We start from the raw sequence: 20,000 nt of genomic DNA, 5'->3' as shown, positions 1-20,000 counted from the left end.
GATGACACTTTATATGTTGTCTGCTTTGTTTAATATGCTTCGGAAAGGCAAAATTAAACGAAGTTTCTCCCCCTTTCATCTACTATTTGTCTAGCAATTGTAGGCGCTATCCTCTTTGTGCTGAAACTACTACTACTATTAACGAGGGTATTAGCCAACACCAACTCGAGAACCACGGATGGCTGCTCTCCACTGGTCCCTGTTGTTCATAAGGGTGCGAATCACGTCAGTGTCTATGTAAGTGGTTGCTGGTCTTCCCCTGCTGCGAGTACCGTGCTTTGGTTCCCAGTGGATGAGATTTGATGCAACCAGCTCAGGGTGGCGGACACAGTGACCAGCGAGGGCCATTCTTCTGGTTCTGATTTTGTCGGTAACCCGGGGAAGTGTGCCGTAAAGGTCGACGTTTTTGGTGTGGTCTTTCCTCCGATTAACATAGCTGTTTTCAGAGTCAGGGATTTCAGGCTTAATTGAGTTGGCTCAGAAGTGATGAATAATAACACAGTACCAGATTTACATCCCATGTGGTATGGTACCGTCGCACAGGTGGATTTTTTTCTTGAAAATACCATTCATGGAGTGGGAAACAACAGGATTGCTACCCATGTTCACCTTGTCAAGAGGGATAATGATAGCCCATAAGGCAATTCTGGCTGTGTTTATGGTGATGTATGATAACCCTTGTTCATGCAAACTGACCAGAAAATCCAATACTATATTTATAGCTGGATTGTATGCATCAATTTTCCATTTAGAGCAAAAGTCATGCCTTTACTTGATATACAGGGTATACTGTTTTAGGTCCCATTTGACCATGATTGTAGGTGGACAAATGTCGGTAGCTTAGCTCGAAATCATTCTCTGCTGGAGAAACTCCCTGATACTTTGCAAGCCAGTAGTTGTAGTTTTCTGCTGAGAGGGTCAATTGCATTGCTGTGCGGTAGGTACAAGAATCTGTCCTAAAGGGAAAGTGCTAGAGTATGGTCTGTCAGAAGATCCAGAAAGAGTGTAAACCAGGGTTTTGTTGTTCATAGTGGGACAATAAGAAATCCTGTTGATTGATATTGTTCGATCTTCTGGAGACACTTGGCAATGGAACTAAAAAAGGTGGAAAGGCATAACAATAATGAAGTTGCCAATTCATGAAAACGGGCATTGATAAACTGTGCCGCAGAGTCAGGTCTTCATGACACATATTTTGCAATCTTACAGTTAAGTCTAGAGGCAAACAGGTCAATTTCAAACATCCCCCATCTTGTCTGTGCGGCATAAGAAAATCTCTTGAGATAATGACCATTCTCTTGACCCTTTTAGTGCTCTAGATTCCTTGTCTGCTGGAATGTTTTCAGACCTTGGAATGTGAGGGGCAGTGAGTCAAATGTTGTGGCGTATGCACCAGTCCAATTTCATGGTTGGTATGTCAATGCATTGTAAGGATTAAATGCCGCCTATTGCATTTATGTATGATACTGTAGAGGTGTCGTCTGATTGAACAAGTATGTGTCTCCCACTACAGTCAGCACAAAGGGATTGTAATCCCAAAAGAACAGCTTGCAGTTCAATATAACTTATGTGATTTCTTTGTTCCTCACAATTCCAAAACCCTCCCGTAGAGGTTTCTTCACATACCGCTCCCCAACCTAGGTTTGGTGGATCAGTTGTTAAAATGAGGGCAGGGTTCCCATGGCAAATGGGTTTTGATGCAGTCAGTGTATGATTTGCCCACCAAGTCAATTCCTCTCTAGACTGGGTAGATAGGGTCATTAAAGAATCAAAGTTCCCGGTTAGAGAGTCAGAGTCCCTTGATTTTGTCAAGTTCCAGTTGCCTGTAATGCATTTCAGCAAATTCGACGGCTGGAAAACTTGAAACAAGAAGCAGTAATCTCTCACAAGCAGATCTAACTTTCCTAGTTTAGTCTCAGTGAGGGTCACGTTCATAGTAATAAGGACAAATCCCAGAAGCACAGACCTCTCACGGTGAACCTTGAAGCCAAGGTTTTGAAACAAACAAACAAACAAACAAACAAACAGTATCCACTACTTTTCTGTGGCAAGAATCAAATTCTGGCCAGTGAGTGAAGAGTCATCAATGTGCCTCATACAAATATGCCCGATGGATCGCAAATGGGTATGAACATGTTTGAGAATTCTAGTGAAAATGCGGGGTGCATATGATAACCTATTTGGTAAGCATGTGAATTGATAATATTTCCCTCTCCACTCAAACCTCGGGAATTCCCTGTCTTCCTTTGCTATGGGGACGGAGTAATAAGAATCTTTTAAGATCTGCAGATTCCATAAAGTATCCAGGTCGGATTAGCTTAGGGCTGTATGGAAAGAGTCCATTTTAAAATGATGCTAGATAAGTTAAAAAATTCATTGAGCGGTTTAAGATTCAGTATCATTCTAGAAGTGCCGTCCTTTTTGGGGAACATAAATATATTTGAAGGAAACCCATCAGGCACGAGGTGTTTTACATGTGTTTTACATGTCCTGCCCTAAAATCGGTGACCCCTTTTGTGTAGGTCACCTAAATTTATGCTTTTAGCAACATCAGTTTTTTTTACCTGGTTTCCTATTGCGACTTGTGGGAGTTCTTGTGATTGCTCACCCTAAGGTCTGGGTTGACGCTTGGTCGTGTCATAACAAAGGTCGGTGCTTAAATACATTGATGCGGTTGTTTAGTGGCCGATCATAAGGTTTGGACCGCCGTGATCTGAAATTCGAGGCTTTGCTCGAGTAAACTGGTCCGTGGGTATAGCTTTCTGCATTTGTTGTCCTGCTCGTTTTACTGACATCGGACATTTCCTTAAGGTTTTTCGGTAAATCATCGCCAAACAACTTGGTCGATGGTTTTATTTCCTCTTTACACAGCCTAGTAAAAGAGAAATTAAGATTTCGCTTGATGATCTCTCGTTGTTTCATGTTCAGCTTCCATTGAGCATGGCCAAGGAGAGCAATTCTATCCATCACGTGAGTTAGAAATTCCCGCGCGTTGATGGTCTTCGCGCTTTGCATTTCTTTGACAAGCGGGTCAACTAAGATTACAAGTGAAAATATTCCACGAATTAATGGCTCCTGCACACGATGGAAAGCCAAATCCACTGACATGTTCTTTCGAGACAATAAATCCAAAATTTCTTCGTTCACCAAAGTTGTGGTGATATATAACAATTTATTGGAGGCGGATACGTCTCGCCTCTCTCTCTTTGACGGAATCTTGGGACAATTCTCCGATCAGAATATTGTCAACCAAATCGGCAATTTTGCCCACGATGTTGGGTGATTTTTTATTGTTTGGCAACAACGCCTGGGTCAGGTCACTGTTCGTTTCCGTGACAGACGGTGACGTTTCGGACTTTGGCCGTTGCTCGAGTCGAGCAAGTGATTGGCCTCGGTTGAGTCCAACGAGTTGGGGGTCCCAACGGAAATACAGTAAACACCCGCATAAAAGAACACTTTTCTCAGGTTTAAAGCTGATTGTGTTCTTACTTGAGGAGTGCTTAGTGAGAAATCAGCCTGACAGTGTTCTTAAAATGTTCTTAAAATTGGTTTCAGAAATACTTCAAATTATATATTACTAAAGGGTTTAATTAACATACAATTCTGTTTTGTAATAGATTTTATAGTTGGTCCTGAGCACCATAGTACTTTGATATAAGTTACTGTATTGCATTGTTTCCTTGTCCTAATACCCTTTCCTTTTGTATTAAGAACATGTTTTATTTATCAGGCTGAATTTGTTCTTATTTACATGGTGCTTTATTGGCCAAATTGCAGCCTGATGTTCTAAATCCACTTGTTCTTATATGAGGGTGTTTACTGTAACGTCTTCATCATTTCTGCATACCAGTCAGGTTGCAGAAGAATATCTCCTTCAGATTATTCAAAGCTTCAGTTTGGGCTTTCGAAGCTGTGACAGCTTGCGTGAGAGAGCTTTGTAAGCTACGGAGAATGCCCGCCATTTCGGTCTCCTGTTTATCTCCTCAGTCGTGCAATCCTTATTTCCCACGGTTGTTTCGTCCATGACCTTCAAGGGGCGAACTGTGAGCAGTATTGTCGAAGACAACGGGATTCGAACCTATGACCACTGCGATGCCGGTGCAATGCCCTACTAACTGAGCTATCATGAAGCCACATTATAAGAGACAATTTCTCAAATGGTCCAATTAAGTGGAAGGATCACTTGATTCCTCCATCTATAACCCGCACTTCAAATATATCTATATATATATATATATATATATATATATATATATATATTCATTCATTAAATTCTCAACCTTGGTTAATGCATTTCTCGTGCTCTAATTGGCTTACTCAATCTCGGTTATCAGCTCATATACTTTTTTTTTTGGTTTGACCTTATATGGCAAATGATTGCGCTAAGCGTTGCTAAGCTAAAAATATTTTCGCCGGAAAACGATATTTCTCTCTGAATAAAGCAAAAAAGAAACGTTTTTGTGGAAAGTCTGGATCAACTCCAACGTTAAAAAGTACGCGAAATGGTTAGAAATGTTTTAGTGATGAGCCTGCGTCTGTCTGACCACCATGTATTACACAACATCGAATCTTCATCAAGTTTTTTTTAATTTCGCTCAGATTTTCTCGCTTTTTTCGCTCGTATTTCGTTCTTTCGAACTTTTGGAGTTTAAGGAATTTATTAAAACAATCATTCCATTCGCAGAAAGAGGAGACTCAATAGGCCTTATGCATGATATGCTCAAAATTCACCACCAAGCCTCGCTTGCACAAAATCATTCACATCTAGGAATGCAATTTTGTTTGTACGTAGGTTTTCTTTACGATTGTGCTCCTTTGGGACTTAGCTCATGCTTAAATTTAAAGTTAGATTTTCGAATTAGAAATTTGGTTGTGAAATTATCTATTCAGACGTAATCACGCATAAGGACTATTGTTTTTAAACAGCCGCCGATAATTGACATGATATCGGTAGTTGGTTTTGGAAAACCCCTTGCAACGAGGTCGTTAGATCAGTTCCTGGATGGGGACTTGCCAAAGTTTGTCCCGAAATTTCCTTGTCCAAACCTTAGGATGGCCCGAGAGGGATTTGTTTTGCGTTACGAGTGGCTAGTTATTGTGATTAGCCAAGGCAATTAATTACTTATTTTGCAACAGGATTATTCAAAGAAGACACATCAAGCGACAATTCTCATTGGAATATAGACTCACCGGATTGGAATGTTTTTATGATAATAGCCGTGCTTGCTGCCCCATGACCGATAGCGTTAAATGCATTCACTTCTATTTGGTATTCTGTCTGTGGAGTAAGATTCGTCAAAGATATTTCTGTAACATTGCTTGAGACATTCACTTGAGTGTACAATGCTGATCCAAGTCGCCGGTATCTAACGCGATAACCAAGCAGAAGTTCCTTGCCAGAGGGCAGAGAGGTAGGAATTGCTTCCCATGACAAGTAAATAGTCGTGGCATTGAGAGGGAAGCCGTCTGGTAATGTTGGAATCTTCCTGGGCACTAATGAATAAAAATTAGAGTAACAGTACTTCTTTAGTCACTTTAGGGTAAGAAGCATATGCTTTGGAGAAATGGGTGATGTCTATGCATACATCTCACGGTAGGTCACCCAAATTTAAAAAAGGTATATTGATTTGACTAAAAATTTGATTTTTAGGAAGATGGGACGTTTGCTCCTGTTGGTAGACACGCAGTAGCTAAAATAAACAATTTCAAGTTACATAAAAATGTGTAAGCTTTTGCTCTAGTGTAAAAGTGACTTTTGTTGTTTAAACTTTGGTCTAAGCCTAGGCTCAAAATCCAAAGAAAGCCATTTTATCCTGTCATCACATATCTACGGTTTTTCATGGAATAAGAGATCAATATCCTTAGCTAGTTGACTGTGTGAGTGAATACATATACTTTTCTTAAGTCCTTCTCAGGCGAAATGTTCATGTTTTGAGTTTTCAGAATAAAGAAAAACTTGAGTTTTTGCTTTTACCCACTAAGGAGTGGAATTTGGTTAATTTGGTGCATTCCGTTTCAATCTTGACCATTTGTGTCCATCCATGCTTCTCTTTCCTTTTGCTGTGTTTCTTTTATGTTGTTCAACAGTTTTAAGTGGTTTTTGCAATGTTTCAGTCTACTTTTTGGGCATTTTGGGTGTCATGAAATTACATCCTTCTGCACTTACCAGAAGTTAATAGAAAAACAAGAAACGAAAAAGACAATAAATCCTGCAGAATATGGCCTGTGAGTAACGCCATCACCCACTTTAATGAGGGACGAATTAAAAAAGGAGCATAGCTACAACAAGGGTAAATAAACTAAAGCTACGTGTAAGCGTACTAGGGTGGCCAGAAAAAATCTGGCCCAAAAAACCCCGTAGGAAAAAACGGTTACTGGAAATCTGGGACGGGCCAGGCACAACTCACGTCCCCCGACAGGACTGTAAATAAATTACTCCAAAATTACAAAGCCAGCAAAAGCGAAAATCTAATTCTGAATAAACAATCGCCAGTGAATACTAGAAAATATAAAATAAGACAATGAAAAATGAACAACGGAAACAACTAAATTGATTAGCGGATTCGTACCTCCAACCAGCATGGATATCTAACAAAACACCAGCTATTTTCCTACAAGCCGGATTGGACGCAGCACCAGACTTCATACTGTGCGTGCCGTACTTAGAAACTTACTGCTGCTAAAGCTTGCAAACTTTCATCTCGGGAATCCGAAACGTCATAGAAAAGGTGTCGATCACAAAACCTAGCCACTCGCCCACTTTCATCGAAACCCAGCGCGACTTCCCCTCATTAACAAGGAGACCGGAAGATTCAAGATCCTTTCGCTGAGTAAAAGCTGCTGCGAGGTCTGATGTCCTATCGGGCTGACTGCCGTCGTCGAGATAAACGAAAGAGTTATGCCCCATAGATCGCCAGCGATTAACTAATGGGCCCAACAATTAGCGAAACAAAAACACGCACTGCTGAGACCGAAGGGTAAAACTGTGAAAGTGGAATAGTTAAGTTCGTCGCTTGAGGGCCAAGCAAAACCAAGATATTTCTGGTGTTCCGGAAAAATATCAACATGGTGGTATCCAGATTTGAGGTCCCAGGTAAAGAACCAATGCCCTTCCTGAAGAATCTGCGAGAGCGAGCGAAGGTCCTCGTACTTAAATTAAAACGAACGAGACGGCAATTAACGTACCTAAGATCGATCACCTAGCGAAGCTTCTTGCCTTCCGCAACCGTCAAAGGGTTAACTCAAAAAGGAGACTACTATCCTCCACGATACAGCCATTGTCCAAAAGCTCAGAAATTGCATGAAGAACAAAGTTGGGATGCCTAAGAGCCGACGAATATTGCTTTATTTAAAAAACACAGGGCTGGGTATTAACTGGCAAAAGGAAGTCGATAGCCAAGATCGAGAGTAAACTGAGGAGCGTCTAAGTTGGATGCCCAAAAACTAACGGAGGAATTTAAATGGCCTTTAACTCCTGAAAAAACATTGCCGGAAGAAAATCATCCGAAAAACCGATGGACAGCAAAATCACACTCAGTGAGGGGTGAAAGTCCTCTCCTTCATCTAGTCGGGCACGGCGCGGGTTGGTCTCTGAAGAATCGGACGACTTTAAACAAAAAAAAACTAAAGGGGCGCCGAACTCCCTGCACTATAGGAAATCAAAACAAAAGAATATTATAATCAAACTGATAGCTGGCAAGGGCCAAACAATAAAATAAAGCAAAAACGAAACTGTGGGCAGTAGGCGTACAGACCCGAAGGATGAATACGAATGAACAAGACACGTATATAACCATATGCAAAATACTTAAATACCGCTTAAATACCGGGACACAAACAGACAACATAATACACCTAATTAACCGTATAGGAGCGTGCAGAAAACAAATATCTGCTAAACTGCGTACCGCAGATATTTTTGCATTTTGCGTGTCATACCCCCTTTGAAGGTGACTCAAACCAGTTTCAACGCTTCCAAGGAGGGATCGGTACTACAACGTTGTATCATGTATTGACAATATGAAACACCAATTATTGCTGAACAAGATGCAGTTATTATTGTGACGTAATATGTCACTATGGCAATAGCAAGCCCTGTAACACCTCTTTTTTTGTCTTTAGTTGCTCATATCTCAAAAACGAACTCGGTGTCCCCCATTTTTGGTTTGTGAGAAGTAATCAGAAGGGTAAGATGAAACTTCCTGCAAAGTTTAAAAACTTCTGATTCTGCAGTACAGAGCATTTTTTTTTTTGGCCCTCTTGAAAAAAGTCGGCCAGACATTTTTCAAGTTTATGGCAAATCGCTTGGATAAATATCATTTTACTCAGAATCATCTTGTTTGTGATGTAACGATAATGTTATCAGTAAGGGAATGCCACATTACCATTTTAGAGTTTTAAACCCGTTATTAACTAAATAGTTCTCCCCATAAACCTTAAAATAACGTGACTTTGAGACATTGAGTGTTGGTGCGGCTGGTGCTCAACCAACTGATACACCTTTGTGACGCGTTAAAGCTTTTGTACATCGATTGGTTACTACAAGTTCCGTTCTACCTCTTGGTGGACATTGAGAGATGTTGCAGTATTCCCAACGGATATTTGGGTCAGTAGTGTAGCACCATGGTCCATCCGGGGCACTTCCATCTGGGTTACGACACATGTTATTCGAATCATTCTGACTCTTATCAACATCTTCAGGAATCCTCCAATGACGGTGAGGGCATTGTGCGATCCACCGCTGACAAGCACGACCAGATCGAGTGACGTTAACATTGCCACGATAGCCAACGCCGATGCCATGGTAACAATCTAAAGATCAAAAGCGACATTTGGATATTTTTTTCAATGGTGACTCGGGGATACTCGAAAAAAATGCGAGTGCACCTTGCAGGAGTCCAACCTATACGGTCTTCCGATGGCTAGTTCGGATGCTCCACGATTGATCTTTTGGAAACTGTTGGGAGCTAGGCCGTTAAGCTACGTTAAGGCGGGGGTACACCTGAAAGTCGTTTTCAAGTCGCTTAAAATCGCTTGGATGGAAATATCTCGTTCGCATTTCAAGGAATACTAAAACCCTATGCTCAAAACACAAATCAATGTTTTGGGGTGTTTTGTAAAGTTTTTGGTGATTTTTAGATATGTTTGGGAGGAGATAGTTTTTCTCAAAAGAGTAGAAAAATTTGGAGAAATAAGATTTGATGTAGTTTAAAAATTAGAATTTGAAGTTAAAAATTGATATATGGACACCCAAACGGTCCCCTACCAACCTGGTGTGATTTTGTGTTGGGGGCAACTGTCTGTTGGTGTTCCAAAAATAATTTTCTTTCTTTCATCCCTTCTTTAAACCTCTTAAAATTCCATTCAAATTCACGTGTATCCCCACGTTAAGGTGACAATCCCGCTATATTGTCAAGATGGTGCATTTTTACTATGTTGTGCGGCAGATGACAAACGTTAATCCTGGTCAATGAAATAAAGAGATGCTGAGGACCTTGATTAGGAATCGGTGATGATTAATTCTTGGAAAATATGGCTGTCATACGAAAAAAAAAATGCGGGTTTTCCGGAACAGGATTCGAGCCCTGTGTCTTCTATTACAAGTTTCTCCGACCACCTAGCTATAGAAAACAAGTAGAAGCCAGGGGGGCAGCTAAGCCATTAAACTATGTGATCGATACATCTTGCATACCGCTAGGAACGAAATTGTCGAATGGTGTCCTCAGTCTTCTATTAATATCAAACAATAAACACCGTTCTGTGCTTCAATGACATTATCTTTTTAAATTAGTATCTTTCATGTGATCAATGCCATTCTAAAGTTAGGGTCGCTTAGCAACTGCCCTAATCTCAACATAGAAGGTTTCCCAGTTTATGCACTGGTCCTTATTTTCAATACAGTTGAATTAGTGACCTTTTAAAACGAAATTGCAGCGTTGATACTGATTTAAAAGTTTTGAAAGAGTAAAACGATTCGATCAGTTCGGTGACCGTCATCAGTTACGTATGCAAATATTACTAACGATGGTAAAATAGGCAAGTAGGTGACAAATATGTATAACGCGTGTGCCAAAAAAATGTTCTAAAAATTCCTGAGATTGAGGTACACACGTGGAAACTCAACGCACTTAAATGCCCCCACCCACCTAAATGATGATACCGGTACGTCGACAATAGCCACGCCTGCATCCATAAGCAATTCCTGGAAGAGTCCTATGCCCAACTGAATTCGATTGACCCACACGTCCAATTCACCTACTAGATTGAGCAAGAAGGCGCTATCTCTAATTTTCTGGACACAAAAACCACTAGACAGACCGATGGTTCAATCGTTGTTACTCTATACCGTAAGCCCACAATTACAGACAAATACCTAGATTTCGATTCGCATCATCATGTTCAACACAAACGTGCCGTTGCATAGACTTTGCTAGATCGAACCACCTCTATTCCGTCCACAGACAAAGAAAAGACCGTGTAACCGCAACCCTTAAAGCCAATGGCTATCCAGCACGGTTCATTGACAGTTGTAAATCCCGTAAACCACGCGAAAGACAGGGGGACCAGGCAGTCACGCGTAATTTGGTCGTACTTCCCTACGCTAAAGGCGCCTCTGAGAAAATTACAAGAGTGCCAAACCAACACAACATCAAAGTGGCGCACAAACCCGTCCGCATCGTCGGCTCCTTTTTTAGAAGACCGAAAGATCAACAAAAGAAAGAGGACACAAGGGGCACTGTTTACAAGATCAAATGCAACGATTGCGCTGCAGTGTACATCGGCCAGACGTCACGCGCCTTAAACATTGGTATACTAGTAGAATTCTACTAATAAGGAAGAGAACTCAATCAAGGAGCACGTTGAGTTTCTACGTTTGTACCTCAATCTCAATAACTTTTTGAACTTTTTTTTGGCACACGTGTTATGTATATTTGTCACTTACTTGCCCATTTTACCATCGTTGGTCATATTTGCATACGTAACTGATGAAGGTCACTGAACTGATCGAAACATTTTATTTTTTAATCAGTGTCAGCGCTGCAATTTCGTTTTATATTATGCCTGATTACAACCACGGTATTTTTAGTGACCTTTTGTGCTGATTCATTGGCGACAAAAACAATGACCTCCCGTGTCTACTGGGTGACCACGAGAAGTATTTTGGCCTGATAATAATGGAAGAGTGCATTAAATCTGATAATACTCGTCCTCCCTTCTTCTGAAAATTATGACTTTTCACTAGGCGAATCCTCAGAGTCCAGGGATTGTCCTCTTTACAGTTTCGATGTTTAGACTGGAAGAGGCATGCTTTAATTCAGAACACCGTTGCTCAAAAGGTGGATGACGCTATCGAACACGTAAGTCGCTATCCAGTGGATAGATGGCACTTCATGGGATGTATATTTACAAATTAAAGGGACTGTAAACTTGTGTGAGAGGTCCAGGGTAGAGTCACTGTAGAGTTGAAAACAAAGGTACCTAGTTTTCTGAGAAACCATGAAAGCATCCCTCACGTTTTAGGCGAGAATATCAGATTTTCGTGTCGCGACAGCTTCGAATGAAAGTTAAAATGTCCGTCGTGAAAGCCTTACATTGATTTCCACACTGACTTAGACAACAATCTACAGTGGGCTTTCGACAGCAGAAAGAAATGTTTGTAACGTTTCCTACATACCTGTGCTTCTGGTATCATCATCTGCAAATGAAAAATAATGATATTTAGTGTTTTATTTGAAATTTTTAAGAAAAAAAAAACACAGCACGGAAGAAATTTCAGTGAATGAAAAACTGTCCTTTTTGTGGACCTGCCGAGGAGATGTTCTGTGAAACTGAAAGAGGCAAGCGTAGTGATGAAGATGGTTGATGGTATTAGGCATTTGAAATACACGCTTTAAACCATGACCAAAGACTAAAAACGCTTTTCAACAGCTTTTAAAGGACCTTTATTATGGGGCATAAGCCAATAAGAGAAACGAGTCAAAGGCAGAAGGAGTAGTAGTTACATTTTCCTGAGAATGAGTCTGTGATACATATGAATGAAGAGGATAGTTTCTAAAGACACATTTATGCTGAGTCAAGTAAAATACGAAAATTTTGGTTTTGTCAGAGGACTTGATAGAGGTCAATTAACCACCGTTACTGAGAAAGATTTATAATAGCTCCGATGAAGGGCTAACGTTCGAAACATCAGCTTACAAATCTTTCTAAAGGTCGTTATTATTTAAGCAATAGAGGACGTTTTCCACGTTTCCATAGCCTCATCTAAACACGAGGGGGAGTTGGGAGAATTCTCGGCAGTTATGCAAACCCGAGACGCTATGGAAACACGGAAAAAAGTCCTTTATTGCTTTTATAAAATATTTCTCAAAGATAAATTTACAAATGAAGGAAGACGCTAATTGTTTTACTTCTTTATTGAAATAGATTTTCTTGATACACGGTCATATTTCCTACCAACTAATCAAAACGCGCGTCTGACAACACATAACTAATCAAAATTCGTGTTTCCCTACTCTCATCTAAACACAGCTATTGACCAATGAGAGTGCGCGTACTATTCTCATTAATTTATAACGGTTTTTATTACATCCATTTAGAAGTCGCTGGTGATCCTTGCAATCTGATTGGCTCTCAGCAGTGCGATTCATTCACGAGTAGCCTTAATTTTCGCAATAAATCGCACCTTTTACCCAGCCAATGAGAAACGAGCACTAAAACAAAACAATCAATCAGATTTTAAGGCTTGTTTAAAGTCATTGTGTGGCAAATTTTCCAACTTTTGTTCCCAAACTTTGCTTCTTTTTTTTTTTTAAAGGATGAATTTCATTACTTACAGTTTTTGAATGATGATAGTGAGCTCCTTCAGGCTGAAGATCTACATTTAGGGGAGTTTCCAACTGGAAACCGGATCAATAAAATATTGGTACTGACTAAAATCCTGTAAATGTGCGATTAAATTGTGCGATTTCTAGTAAATGGACGTAATGAAGTGGTAATTTGGGTTGGAATCATGCATGTGATTTCAAATTGATTTTGAAAGCACACATACGATTTCAGACCATAAAACATTACATTGCTGTTTGGCTGAGACAGAGAGCATTCTTCATTAATTTGGTAATTGTCCCTGGTAAAAGTCCTTAAGATTCACTGGTTCTTAAGTCGCTTAGCAACAGTGAAGAAATTGGTCTGTGTCTGTTTTTCAAACAATGACCAGGCGGGCTCCGTTCACGTGTGGTTTACAAGTTTACATGTTTGGGCTGTAATGCCTGTTATACCGGCGAAACGGTCTGGCATTTTTCCACAGGAGTGAAGGAGCATTTAACCAGTGATAGAGCTTCTCAAATTTTCAAACATCTGCAGAATTCTGAACATTGTAACTTTAGGTAGCGTTATATATAGGAGAGAGAGTGGGAAAATAAATTAGAATAAATGAGGCGGGGAAAAACACAAGAATGAATGGAATGGAGTCATTTTGTATTTTCCCACTCTTTCCTATATATAACGCTACCCAACTTACAATAATTTGCATTTGATAATGCATGGTGACATGTCGTCGACGAAACGTCACGTTTTTATGTCGCTACTTTTTATTCTGAAATGTTTTTTAAAATCTTTCGTTATTAGAAATAAAAGGGGCTATTCATATTCAGAGAGAACAACTCTCTTTGAATAAACAATTACACCATATCAATCTTAACATATCTTTGAAATCAATCTTAAACTATCTTTCAAAAGCAAAACTATTGTCAAATACTTGTGAAATGTTCATGGCTAGTCTGACGCGGCGTTTCGTCTCGGCCAAGAGACTCTTCAGAGACCTTTAGAATTCAAAGGCAAACTCGTTGAGCAAATTCGCAAATTCTAGATGTTGACAGTCTGGCCCTCAATCGCAGAAGGATTCCCAACCGTGTAATCACGAGATAAATTTATACAAAAGCAAAACTATTGTCAAATACTTGTGAAATGTTCGTGGCTAGTCTGACGAACATTTTACAAGTATTTGACAACAGTTTTGCTTTTGTATAACTTTATCTCGTGATTACACGGTTGGGAATCCTTCTGCGATAGAGGGCCATATTGATTTTGGGTTCACGTCTTGTTGTTTTTCCTGGCTCCACAGCTATGATGCTAGGGTACCAGGCCTCCGATTCCGAGAATGCTTATGATTTTTTTTTTAGGTTTTTTTTTTTTCAATCCGACCGACCGAGCCAATATCAGGAAACGCATTCAACGGTAAACAACAAAAAAAAGGGGATGGCCTAAAAACACTGCCGATAAAACACTGCTGCTCGTTTTTTAAGCACTACTTATAATTCCCACACTTTCACGCTAGACTTCATTCCGTTGTTACTATTTTCCACATTAGCATTTTCTATTTATTATAAATTCAGCTTCGATCACTTTGTATTCTGACTAACTGAAGATGGCAGAAGATGGCATGTTTTATAAACTCAAAGGTTTAGTCGTTTTCTTAAAGTTCTTTGCTTGCCCTTTCCTATCAAGCCGCAGTGTATTGTATAGTAATTGCCAAAGCGTAGAGCAGAAACGTTTATCCGTTTGCATAGCTCCTGTGACAATGTTGGGGCCACATAAGAGGGTTACATGGTTTCCAGGACCGGGAGATAATATCGAATTAACCTTGCGTCGTACTACTCGTCTTCATAATGCAGTCTGCGGTGAGTGCCAACATTGTTCAGATTCATTGGTACATTTGAACACTATTGGAAAAATATTGTTGGGAATTGTTGGATCTGTTTCCAGACCACAGCAAACACCTTGCATGATCTGCCAAATCAAGCATTCTAGGGCTATCCGTGTCAACTGGCAATCGTCTAGTGCGTCCTCATGCAGCCTTCATAATGCCTTGTCGACCGTGTCGCCCTTTCTAATACAAGCTGTACTTTCTCTACTGTAATAATTAATTCACGTACCTGGTAATGAACTGGATTGATAACATTCCGGTCCGTCCCCTCCACTGGCAACGGGGTAAGTCGAGCAGTTTATCATGTCATAATCAAAATATGGCGCTGTTTTTGCTGCCTTCTCGATAAAACCCATCTCTTTTTTGCACAGGAAGTCAATCAAATAGGTGCAGCTCCTTCGACAAATCTTTCGCTTTTGAGGCTTTTCTAGAGTGATGTCACATGGTGGAAAATGATAACGACAATGCAAATCTATCAACGTTGGACCGCATTCTTCCCCAATTTCGAAGAAATCAAAGTAACTCTGAAGTGTCTTTGTTTCTCTGTCGCCATACGCTATTGTCGTTTGATTACCAAATACATACAAACTTGTTATTATGCCTTTGCAGAATCCGTCTAGAGGGTAGTTGTAGAAGATGCATGATTTGTTTCTTGAAAACGCGCTTACGGCAGGTACCGCTTGAATACACCTACAGAAAGAAGAGATTCTAGTATTAAAAGAACATTTATCGACCCTCCCAAAGTTATGGCTTAGGGCCTGCACAGACGAGGCAAGTTGTCATCGATAACATTTTAGTTGTCGATAACAAAAAATTAAAAACAAAAAAATACATTGCGTGTTTGAATCAAGTTATCGCGACTACAAATAGCGGAAAATCAAGCCGTCGACAACAAAGTTTGTCATCGACAACTAAAGTTATTTTTTCCAAACGCGGCAGTTTTGTTATCGACAACTATTTTCAGCGGTTCTTCTTTTCTTGTCGTTATTTTCCCAGGCTCCCGCAAAACCCACCGGCTACCTGTGGAAACGAACTTCCCCACAGTGACGACTGTAAACAGTCTTTGATAACGACCTGAAGGGCCTTAGATAACCTGACTACGGAGATATAACCAATGTTGCAGGTGACCTGACCTTAACGTGGAAGCAAGGATGGAACCAAGAAAGGTTGCCAGTAAACGTAAAAAAAACTTACCTAAGTCGACAGACACGAATGATATTCTTTATGTAATAACACGATTTACGCGGTGCAAGGACGGAGGTGTGCTCTCTTTGTTTTACAAGTGTTCATAAAAATAAATGAGGACTGATTTTTAGAGGAAGAGATACACGGAATATGAGTTTCAGTGCTAACAAAGATAATACGCTAATAGAAAGCGAATAACAAATACATGGCAAAATTGATCCAGATTAATCCACCAACTACATACATTCACTATTGGCCAAAGAACTGAGTGAGTTTCCTTAAGGACGTTCGCGCGAAAATTTTCTAACATTGAATTTTTTCTGCAAATTTTACCAGTAAAAGATGATGAGTTACTGATGCCAGAAATGTAAAAAAATGGGGAGTCATCGACTTCGTTTTGGAGAGAAATTGCCTGGAAGAACACCCTAAATCTGAAAAAAACCGGCTTCTTCAGCGAATAAGGCCACAGTGTCTGCAAGCCCAAAAATATTGCAATTACGTCTTTAAAGTGAAATGTTCTCTACTAAACTTTGTTTAAGTGGACCCTTCAAGTGAATTTAGTTATTTGTTGAGGTTCCTTAAAGAACAAGTTCGCATTGAGCGACCGTAGTTTCATGCGCCTTGCAGCCGCAAGATGGCAGGATTCCATGTCCCGAGGACAGAAATCTTGAAATTTTTTAACTTCCCACATTGTTTTTTTGTTTACTTTTGGACAATGTGGAGATAACTGTGAATAAAATCTGTTTCTGAAAAGAAAAATAGGGGTCACCGAACATCCAAGATCGTTAAATCCAAGCAAAGCTATAGCAATGACCATCTGCCCTATCATTGTTCATTTTAGTACTTAGCGCACGCGCTCGATGCATGACGTGGCATGTGAATTTGCGTGTGCTGTAAGGATGCGCAGTAGCAATGGGCGCGAACGTACTTAACTGGACAATTTAAGCAACTGTCACTTTTTTGGCACCTGAAAAATTCAGGCGGCTTCAACGGGATTGGAACCCAGGACCCATTTCTTTCATTCAGTATGTGGATGCAAACAATTTATATGAACTAAGTTCCGAATTAAGGCAGTTGTATCCTTCAAGTCACGGGTAATGACTGATGATGGTTCGAGTGTACACGTACTCGTCCAGCGGCGAAAATATGTCACATCACGGAAGCCGGTGTAGGTCAATACATAAATTAAGTGCACATGCATAAGTAAACAACACTACAATAACCTTTTCTCCTATCTTGGAAAAAGTAAATTTATATCATCCACGTTGAGAATTGAAAAGAGTATCAACAACGTGGATTAGAAACAGTAGAAATTGTTCATGCGAGTCATATGTTTACTTACCTTGAACTGTTGTTCATGTTCACGCTTGTTTCATTGGTCGCAGACACTGAAAAACACGTTAATTTTCAAATCAATACAAGCGTAAAGTAGAATTATCTGCGAGGTTACCGGTGCCCGAATTGACTAATTTTTCAACCCTAACTAAGGCTTAATTAATAATACTGGATTTTGGAATGGTGAAGATTGAACGACTAACGCTTGGGGCGTTAGCCCTTCAAGAGAGCGATGATCGAGACGTTGGTGTTTTAATCATTACTGCTGGACAGGAGCCTATGAGTAGGAGCTTGCCTCTCCCATACCAGCCCTATGAGTCAACCTTTGCTCGTATCTTTCTATTTTTAGAACGCAACGAGTTCTTCGGCTCTGCACGCACTGTTCAGAATGGCCAATCAGAATAAAGTTATTGTGGAACAAAGACAAAAGTAGCAAAAACAATGTATGCAAATTGTGCAAATTGATGTATATTGTTGTAAATGTTAGTTTCCTGCTGAAGGATTAGTTCTAAAATTAGAAAGATACGCGCAAAGGCTTACCCAAGGATATAACACCAGGGTGTATGCCACCTAGACGTCTTGTTTTATTTTAGCACGATTTGTACTATATGTAAATTCGATGCAGTATAAGCTGCGAGGATGGCGATTTATCAACCTGGCCATTGTGAGGTTTGCAACATCGGAGTTAATAATTCATGTAGGCTTCAAAGGGGAGTGTATAACTCGATCCATTGACCAGCTTTGGCAGCTTTTAATCAAAACGTTACTAACAAGTTTTTTGTTACAGTCTGCAAAGCAATGGAGGACCAATGCGTTACAAGAGTACACGAGGACCTTGATATTTAAGATGTGGTGCACACAAGCCATTGCAATTACCTTTAAGGATTAAAGTAACAAACATATATGCTATGAATGGGATTCTTTGGGATAAATGTTCTTCCTTGTTTCCAGGATACATAGCTTGTCTTCTCAACCTATAAAAGCAATTGTCCTTTTAACAAGAATTGTAACAAATAATTAACCGAATTATTCTAAAAGAGGTGAGCCTAAATCAAATCTGGCTCAGGCCTCAGTTCTTTTATTTTTTTTCTCGTGTCAAAATTTCTGCGCGTGCCGGTTCTACCTTTTCTTTGCAAGATTTCGCGAGACCACACACTATTTTGTTCTATTCTTTCTCTGGTACATAACAAAAGATAGATGGACAACATACAAAGAGATTTATATAACATTGCTGAAGTTGGTCAAAATTTACGATTATTTTTTTTATAAAATACTTAGGATAGTACGCGCACTTTCAGTGATACATAGCTGTGTTTAGATAAGAGTATATAAACACGGCTGTGACATCACACGAATTTTGATTGGATATGTGTTGTCACACGCGCATTTTGATTGGCTGGTTGGAAACATAAGCGTGTATCAAGAACATCTGTTTCAATCAAGAAGTAAAAAACCTAGTATTTTCCTTCACCTGTCGAATTATCTTTGAGAGATATTTTATAAAAGCAGTCATTTCAAAAAGAAAGTTGTGCAAACCCTCGACTGCGTTTCGGGTTTGCATAAATCTCTCAAATTCTCCCAAGTCCCCCTCTTGTTTAGATGACACTATAGTTTTTAACTGTCTTAAAGGGAACAAAGGATACTAATGTCACGCATGCGCATTATCAATGGCAAATTCAATTTTATTTGCATTGTAATTGGTTGAAAACATTCGAGACACTCTTAGAACGCGGGAAGAAAAGATGTCGACGCTCTCGCTGGTTGTAGTTTTTATTGCATTCACTTTCAATGCTATCTATGGGCTTGTGATACAAATGCTGAAAGAAGATAGACAAAAGCTAGAAAGACCTCGGCAATTCCTTCTACTTTGGAAAGTCCTTCCAATAATTCGCTGGTAGCATAAATGATGAAACTGAATAATTACTATGGCTAGACTTAATGGAGTTACCATAGATCAAGGAGAGAATTTTCGAATAAAGTAATAAACTAGAACTTCATTATTGACTCATTTTAGCATATATTATTAAGCATGCCTTCATGATCACTTGATGTAACTAAGAATAATGTTTTGAAAGTTCTTGAAATTTTTAAGGCGTTGTATCTTGAGAGTGTTTGCACATGAGATAATGCAGTGAACCAGGTTGGCCTCAGACACAGATACATAAAATAGACGTGGCGCGGCTGGTATTAAATTTCTGTCGACTTCTCTGTTGAGAAAAGATGTTCTTTAAAAGGACTAAGGACATCTCATAACTCTAAACGATCGCTGAAAGAAAATGAATGAAGTGACATATATACTTCCTTCCCGCGCTGGATTCAAGTCGGACATTTCGCAACCACGTTAGATAGTACTCCCTTCCCAACAAAGGAATCTGGCCTTTGCTCGGGTCTTTTCATGCTTTGAGCATTTCTTCCGATACAATCACTTAAATGGAGAAATAAAGCTAAACAGTATAAAAGCTGACTCGACGCAACTTCAGAGGCGTTGCTTCCCCGAGCAAACTAAAAGGACTGCTTACAAAAAGTGTAACGCAAGAAAAATTCCCGCCGACTAAAATGTCCCTTGCAAAATCTTTCCCTGTCACTTTAAGTTTAAATGGCCACCTTCAACTGGCTCAAGCTGTATAGAACGATCGAACAAGCACAGGTTGAAATCACCGCTTCGAAAGCCATTTTTAATTTGTTTACGTCACAGCGCTCGGTTGGAAAACTGGATAATACAATTTTCAATAGCCAATCAGAGAAAAGTCTCCTTTGTTGTCTTAAGGACGATGCCTAC

At 39.8% G+C, this 20,000-nt stretch overlaps 1 protein-coding gene across 3 annotated transcripts in view; it reads right to left on the bottom strand.

Annotated features, from left to right (window-relative positions):
* The window catches only part of LOC138003953 (uncharacterized), a 116,778-nt gene that overhangs the window by 86,934 nt on the left and 9,844 nt on the right, over positions 1-20,000 (bottom strand). For 2 of the 3 annotated variants that reach the window (XR_011123701.1, XR_011123702.1), the window contains exons 2-7: positions 18,098-18,195; positions 17,229-17,274; positions 14,931-15,391; positions 11,675-11,695; positions 8,557-8,811; positions 5,191-5,493 (exon numbers count right to left, since the gene is read on the bottom strand). The gene's annotated coding sequence lies outside the window, so the exon portion shown is untranslated. The remainder of the gene's footprint in view (positions 1-5,190; positions 5,494-8,556; positions 8,812-11,674; positions 11,696-14,930; positions 15,392-17,228; positions 17,275-18,097; positions 18,196-20,000) is intronic. The other variant, XR_011123703.1, reaches the window with a different exon arrangement.

This window comes from Montipora foliosa, chromosome 5 (genome assembly GCF_036669935.1).
Source record: "Montipora foliosa isolate CH-2021 chromosome 5, ASM3666993v2, whole genome shotgun sequence".
Lineage (NCBI taxonomy): Eukaryota > Metazoa > Cnidaria > Anthozoa > Scleractinia > Acroporidae > Montipora > Montipora foliosa.
This window is presented reverse-complemented; position numbering and strand designations above follow the sequence as displayed.